Raw genomic sequence first — 8,772 nt, 5'->3', positions numbered from 1 at the left:
CTCAAGGGGGATTACATGAATTTGTTACATATATTATCTCCAAAATAATCGGATACTCAGGAGATTATGGGAGTCAATTTCGGGATTTACAAAGATCTTTATAGAAACATCATGAAGTATGCGGAACCATCGACCAAACTGGTCGCGGGTAAGACTAGGCCGCCTACTGCTTATAATGTGCCTTCTGGTCGATATCCTAGCAGAATTCCTCCAAGTGTCAGCCACGTGTCCAGGAATCACTTGCCACGTCATCTATGCCAGTTTTTTGGATAACAAAAATAATTAATAAATTCTATAAATAAAACTACAGAAACGTGCACTGCACGTTCCTTGTATCTAGTATATATATGTATATATACTAGATACAAGCAACGTGCAATGCACGTTTGCTTAATTTTATTTATATAATTTATTGATTATATTTATTAAATTTGTATAATTGTCATATAGATATTTCAAATAAATAAATAATATTGTATATAAAAAAATAGCATAAACATATTAAATGAACAAATTAAACCAAAACATTGTTTATGGTTTTTTTTATATATATGTATATATAATATGATAAACTTTTTAAACATTATTGATAATTTTTTTTAATAAAAATTAAGATTATGTATTATATATTATTATAATAATATTTTATAATATTTAAATTTATATTGATATAAGTATTAATATTATTATCATAATAATATTTTATAATATTTGAATTCATATTAATATAATTAGTAAAAAATAGGATTATATATATTATTATCATAATAATATTTTATAATATTTAAATTTATATTAATATAGTTATTAAATATTTAGTCTTGTATTATATATTATTATAATAATGATATTTTATAACATTTGAATTTAAATGTGAATTTGAATTTATACTAATATAAATATTATATATGTAGTCTTATATTAAATATTATTATAATATTTAAAATTTTATTAATATAATTGATAAATATCTATTTTTAAGTTAGTTTTAAAGGTATATTCTGTTAAATATTTAGAATATTCCATTAAAGTTAACATAACAAACCGTTAAAGCCAAGAATTTCCGTTATTTACACACTTATTATATAAAATAGATATGATACTAGTAACGTAAATATTGTGTTGTTGCTAAGTAATTTAAATAACGTGTTTAGTAACACAAAATAAGGAGAATGTAACTAAAACTGATATATTATGATTGTGTATTAAGTTTCTTTGGACAGATTTGATTTTGTTTTATTTATTTAATATTGTGATAAATGAATTACCAATAATTAGGTTTGAGAATGTATTTATATACATAGTTTGAGAATATATATTATATGGTAGAATGAGTTATCTAATTTTTTTAAGTGGTGATTTTTTTATTGCTATGTTCCTACGTTGCTGGTGTTCTTCTGATGGTCAAAATTGGGTTGAGAGTGGGTTTGGATGGATTTTGGGAGAGGTTGCGATTTCTAGAATCGCTGAAAATTCTAGGTTCACAGGGTTGCATCGCGGCGCTGTTATTGGAGCGTCGCGACCCGCATGAACTCAGAGGCGTTGGGGGGTTCCTCTAAACTGCCTTGGCACCGTGGCTCCTCGTAGGCAGCGCCGCGATGTGTGTCCTATACCTTTGTGGTTCGGGGCTCTCTGACTAGAAGCGTGTCGCGACTCTAATTGGGGGAATTGGCCAAATTAGGTTTTGAGTTGCGGGGACTCAAACCTAAGGGCTTGGGAAGGATTCTACTACTCGGTTTAGTAGAATTCGAGGTCTCAAAGGCTGGGACACAATCTTGAAGCTCTTAATTGGTTTAGTTCTTGATGGATATCTGTTAATATGTTGTGACTAGGGGTACCGCAAGGCTCGAGAGGAAATGATCGTACTCGTTGTCGCTTTACCCTATCGCTTAGGACTTGAGGTAAGAAAATTGAAGCTTGCACCGAGTGTAGGGCGTGCGCCTCAATTATAGGGCACAGGAATGACCGTGTCATGAATCCGTTTATAGTTAAATGTTTGATTTGTTTGAATCTATGTTGTTATAACTGTTTGTACTGATCGCTCAGTCAGGAGGCCGTTATCGGCGTTACGTGTGTAATGTATGCCGTAGTGGCGGGGCCATAACACGAACCATTGTGAAGATGTGACATCCATCTACTCGGCATGAGTCGTATGTTGTTTGGAAAATCTATGTGAACCAGTTGTGGTTATAGAGTATGCAATACATGTTAATGTTTATCTAGATATCTATATGATTTGTTTGGGTTTTCTTGTTGAGCCTTGGCTCATGGGTGCTTCGTGGTGCAGGTAAGGGCAAAGGAAAGCTGGACCAGCCATGAGTTGGAGAGCTGTAGGGGTGACATGTACATACTCAGCCTGCTCGACCGCGATGGTCGAGATATTTTGAGGAGCAGGGGTCATTAGTTGAAATTTGCCGATTAGGTCGGCTAAGTTTGTAATTTTGATAAACTTGTATTTTATTTAGAAACTTTTGGCATCCCTTGTAACTATTCAACCTTTTTTTAATAAAAAGTTCAACTTACCGACCAAAAAACTTTTAATACCTAAACTATCGTTTAACCTTAATTACACTTTTAAGTCCAAATTACTCGCTTAACGGGTTAAGCACTATTTTTAACACACGGTGTAACAGTCTTGACTATTCAGGGCGTTACATAAGTACCGAAGTTATTTTTTTGGCGGCGAAAGTACCTTCCGTCCATGTTTTGGTGCAGTTTAGTGCAGTTTTCTGTTTCGTCGTTAAGTCCACCTACATAGTGTAAAATTTGTTTATAACTTTGGTACTTTCACCGCAATCATCACTTAAATTAGGTACTTTCACCACAAATATCTCTTTAATTTGGTACTTTTGCCATTGTGTTACAAACGAACTTAACGGTGATAATTGATGGTTGTACCAAACTGCACCAAAACATGGACGGAATGTACTTTCGCTGCCAAAGAAATAACTTGGGTACTTAAGTGCTACAAACGTAATAGCTTAGGTACTTTCGCTGCAAATAACCCTACAATTAATAATAGAAGTCCTTTCCAACCATTTTCATTTGTTTAGCACTTGAATTAGAATTCCATTAGTTGTAGGAATAAAAGATTACCATGGAATGGATTCCTAAAGTAAAAAACTCAAACCAAACAATGGAATGGGAACTTTGATTCCAGTCACATTACCATTCAAGCAAACCAAACATGACCTAAGGGATTACATGGTGAAATGCTATTTTAACATCATTTTGTAAAATGATTTTCATCCAACCACTCAAAATACATTTGATATAATTCAATGTCACACATCTAATGAAGTACTAAGTCCTTCAAAAACAAGTGAGGAGCTAAAGAATTACCCTTAATAAAAAGTTCAAATTTTATGAGCTAATCCTATATTTTTTTTTTACAATATTTATACTTCAAAAATATATAATTTTATTAATTTGTTCCTAATAGTTTTTTTCTTTCTATTTTACTTCAATCTTTTTTCCTCCTCACATCTTTATATTTCACTTAAAGATAATATATATAGGGATATTTGCGGCAAAAATACCTAAATTATTGTGTTTGTAACACTTAAGTACCTAAGTTATTTTTTCTGCGGCGAAAGTATCTTCTGTCCATAATTTGGTATAGTTCAGTGCATCTATTTGTTTCGTAGTTAAGTCTGCCACCATGTCGTGAAATTTACTTATAACTTTGGTATTTTCGCCGCAAATATCTCTTAAATTGGGTATATCCATTTAATTATGTACTTTTGCCGCAAATATCAATTTAATTTGGTACTTTCGCCTACGTGTTACAATCGAACTTAATGGTGATAATTGAGGGTTGTACTAAACTGCACCAAAACATGGATGGAAGGTACTTTCGCCTCTAAAATAATAACTTTGGTACTTAAGTCCTACACACATAATAAATTGGGTACTTTCACTACAACTATCCCATATATATATATATACATTTATTTATTTTTGGCTACAAATTTAAAATATAATATATATTTGTAAAATATGAAAGAGAAAAAAAATAGAGATGGAGTGCTTTTATAAAATTTTGGGGTGACAAAATATTATATTTTTCATGGACACTTCCTATACATAATCTTAACTATAAAAATGAGATCTCAAAACATAATGAAAGATTTAAGGTGATATATTTGACTTAAGGATAAATACTCCTTTGATGTATTTATATTATATATATAATAAGTATCCATGAGTTCTTCACTAAATTTTTATAAAATATATAAAGAACTTTATTTTGAGTTTGATCGATATTTTATATTTTATTAATGTTTTACGAATATATTTCGCATTTTACAATCAATATAAAATTAAATACATTGAAACATGCTTGTAATTTGAATTTTTAATGAAACAAATCTTAAGCTTTTACATTTTTCCTCTAAAAATAATAAAAATAGAAAGTATATAAAGGTCATTCTTTTATTTTCTTAAATATTAAAAGAAGATTCCACGGAATCTTCGAAAGACTTATGAATAGAACTTCATTCTCGTATGGTTGGCCATTGACTGTGATCAGTCAACTCAAAGAAAGTTTCAAGGAATATGTGTGCATGGCATGGCATGCCCACTACAAATAATGTCAAAATGAAAACATTTATTCCAAATACTACAATTTTAAATTATATTAATTGAATTTAGTAAAGATCATTATTTAGGGAAGAAGAACTAGATGTATTAGTGTACAAACATTCAACCATGTGGTTCTTTAACCTTCAAAATAAAAATCCTATTAAAATTTGGATTCGGGTAAAATTGATTATTTTTTCTAAATTATTTTGCAATCTAAGTTAGTTTTGATAATTATTTGAGAATTTTAAATAGCTAATAATAAAATTCAAAAAATCTATTCAAAAATTTAGACGGCTAATCAAATTTGATTTAGATAAATGTCATTTTATAAAAATTATCAAAATTATGCCGGAGTACAAAATCACTAAAAAAAAACTCATTTTAAGCAATGTCTCTTAAAACTTATACCTATTTTAATAATAATAAAAATAAAAATAAAGGTCAATATGCTAATCATTTTTTTTTTTTGTTAAACAAAATGATCGTTTTGGCTCCTACATCTACCTTTTTTAGAAAATTTTCCATGTACAAATAAAAATATTAATTTTGTCCTTAACATTAAAATTTATTAAAAAAAATAAAAATAAGAACTTAATTACTACAATTTTAAAATTTGATAACTTAATTGGAAATTTTTTTTATAAAAGACTAGATGGTTTAGAAAAAGTTAAAATTAATTGTTTCAATTTTTTATATATATTTTGATTTTACTAATAATACAGAGAGATAATATTTTTTAACCTAAATAATATTTATATTTATTTTATTATTTTTCAAGGAATTAAAATTAAATTTTGCATTTAAGTTTTTTTTTCAAAAATATTATTTTTTCTAATGTCAAGGAGTGGCAACAAAATTTTGATTTCTTTTTTATTATAAAAATTGATATTTGTAGATTGATAATTATCAGAAATGAAGGTACTAAGATTGTATTTTGATAAATACAGGATACTAAATAAGTATTTATCCTTTAAATTTCTTTACTTAGTTATTTTGTAATGAATCAAAAATTTAATTTAAAATATTTATAGATTTTTTTTGTTTAAAAAATAAAGTGGAGATTGAAAAAGGCAAGTGGAAATAGAATAAATTGTTATTTCTAAACTCAAGAAAAGTATGCTAATTTAATAGTTGGCATTGACAAATGTAATTATGGATTCAACTCAAATAAGCATGGCTACTAGGAATGTAAAGCTTTATTTGGAAAGTTTTTAACAAATAATTATCATAATTTGTATTATACATAATGTTAATGTTAAGCGCATCTCCAACTTTGTCTTCAAAACTCCAACATCTTCATTTTATGCGGCCGTAGAGCCACACGAGCGCATACAGCACTCCTTTCTTTCAAGTGGTTATAGAGCCATACAAGTGCATATCGCACTCCCAAATTAGCCCAGCCATAATTGCGTGCATTCCACGTGCTAATGCCGACCACGACTCATAAGCCGAGCTTTCCAACCAGATACAAACATATATGCATTTCACACATAACACATTTATACATAATACATTCGTTCATGTTTAAACAACCATTCCAAGTGTGGTTATAACCACATTCAATAACCGGGGCTCAAGCCTTAATCTCAACACAGGTGCAATTTTCTTACCTCGAGTCATGAGCGATAAAACGAAGCAATCGCAAGCACGTTCCTTTCCTCCCGAGCCTAGCGAAAACCCCTAGTCATAACACATTAAGGAGCATCCATCAAGAATTGAACCGATGGAGTGCTTCACGACCAAGCCCTAGCCCTCAAGACCTCAGATTCCGCTAAACCGGGTAGTAAAATCGTTCCCAAGCCCTTTGATTGGGTTTCCCAAAACCCAAACTCAATATATTTAAAAATCCCCATTTAGCACCGCGGTGTAGCCCACTAAGGGTCGCGACGCTAAGGCGGTCCAAGGAAACCTCAGCCTCGAGGACCTTCAAACGAGTTGTGATGCTCTTACCAAGCGCTGCAGGGCCAACCTGAAAACCTAGAATTCCTGCGATTTCAAAAATCGCAAACCGATTCAAACTACACCCAAAACAACATTCCAACCAATCTTAACCACCAAAACAATACTAACAGATCAGATATTCATCAAACAACAACCAAAATCCTCTACAGTTGGATTCCTTAGCTTGACAACTCTTAATCCTCAAGAACAAGCTAATCTTCTCTTAAGTCTCCTCCAAACTTGACCCTCCAAGACAAAATCTTCAAAAGACTAAGAAAACCACTTTGATGGAGGGAGAGAGAGCTATACGTGAGAATGAGGGAAACCACTTCAGCCTTTTGTCTAACCCCCTAGCCTAGCCAAATGACTATTATACCCATGCCCCACAAATCTTCCAACAAAGCCACACTAGGGCACAAAGGTCATTTGCCTTTAATTCCTACTAAACCTCAAATCACACTTAAAAATTTCCAATTAATTCCATTATTCCCCCAAATATAACTCATATTCTAATATCTCCCGGTAACTCACCAAATTACCAAAATACCCCTAGGCTCACCCCGAGCCGGGTATTGATCCCCATTGTGACTTTTTCACTAATTGCTCAAAAGGACCGACTCATGTCGAATATCTCAAATATATCCACATAATAATGTGGTCTCAAACATATAACACATATAAATACAGTTATACCCTCAACAGGTCCAAAATTACAAATATGCCCATTTTTAACAAAAGCGGGTCTTTAAGCACATTTAATAGATGTAAACATGCATAATCAGTCATATTATAATATAACTCATGTAATTCACATAATCACGTAAATATTCAATAAAACCATAAATAAATCCAATTAGTTCTTCCCGCCCCCCTAATCAAGGCACTGAGCCTTATTAGGAATTTTGGAACGTTACATGGAAGGTATTTATGAGGAACAAGAGGCATGCCATGGGATTGTGGAAACTGAAGAATTTAATGAAGAACAGACAACTCAACTAGAGGAACTGAGGAGGCAGTTCATAGAGGAGATATCATTGGAACTTGAAGCTGACATAAAAGTTAATGAGGAAGTGGTGAAGACTGGGGTGTTGGCCCAAATGTTAGGCAAGAGACACATAACTAGACATCAGGTCAAACAGAGTTTATCGAGAATCTGGTCCTTAAAAGGCAATTGAAGGATCAAAACAATGCAGGATGGACTTTGGGGAATCTTCTTTGACTATGAAGAAGAATGCCAAGAAGTCTTGAGGAGGAGGCCATGGCTGGTTCAGGGATAACTTTTGAACATTCGTGATGGCTAGTGGATGGTAGATGGCAGGGTGTTAACATGGACAAAGACAATTTCTGGATCCAAATACATGGACTGCCTACCCCTTATCTTGTTTGGCAAAATGCTCCAACCATTGCCTTGAAAATAAGTGATTATCAAGGGTGTGACAAGGTTAATAGAAGGGAAGTAGCTTGTCCTCAAACTGCAAGTAGACATCCTCATCACCCACCAAATTCCAACGGGCTTCTTTCTCAGCATTAGCAGAGATGGAAAAGAATGGATCCAATTCAAGTATTGTAGGCTACCACAAATTTGCTTCAACTGTGGCTACCTAAGCCACCCAAGCAAAAGAGTTATATGAGCCATGGCATACGTGTATCTGCCTATAGGTAGGGTCGTCCCCATGTTTGGCCCCAGGATTAAAGCGCAAGCTCTGATTAGAGATTGCTTTGACATGTGCAACATGCTCCTCAAAAGAACACTAGACCAACCTTCGGGGCTAGAATCTTACCCTTCGGCGATAGAGAAGTGGAATCAGAGGCAATGCCAGAAAATGCAGACAATCCATTGGAGCTCACAAATGAAAGGCTCAATGTAGTCAGTCTCCATCCAAAAATCACGTCTAAGGGGAACAAGCTTATTTTGAGCAAAGGAAACCATTTGAGAGCAACTCCTAGTAACTGCGAGACAAACTTGCATCCAATTGCACAGATTGGGAAAGATCCAAGTGATAAAGGGATCATTAGAAATCCTATGGCTACGACTAGGCCTTCTCTTGAACAAATGCTAGAAATTCTGCATGTTAAGCTATGCAAGTCCAACACCCAACATAAATATCAGGAGGCCACGATGCTACCTTTGCCTAGTGACACCAATTTGGGCCAGCTTTTGGAGAAGATGATGGGTCGAAGGAAGGTAGACAAGTTCGAAGCCCAGGGTACAATTTTTCATGACCGACTTGACTTAACTAATAGAAT

This window comes from Humulus lupulus, chromosome 4 (genome assembly GCF_963169125.1).
Source record: "Humulus lupulus chromosome 4, drHumLupu1.1, whole genome shotgun sequence".
In the NCBI taxonomy this organism is placed as follows: domain Eukaryota; kingdom Viridiplantae; phylum Streptophyta; class Magnoliopsida; order Rosales; family Cannabaceae; genus Humulus; species Humulus lupulus.
This window is presented reverse-complemented; position numbering follows the sequence as displayed.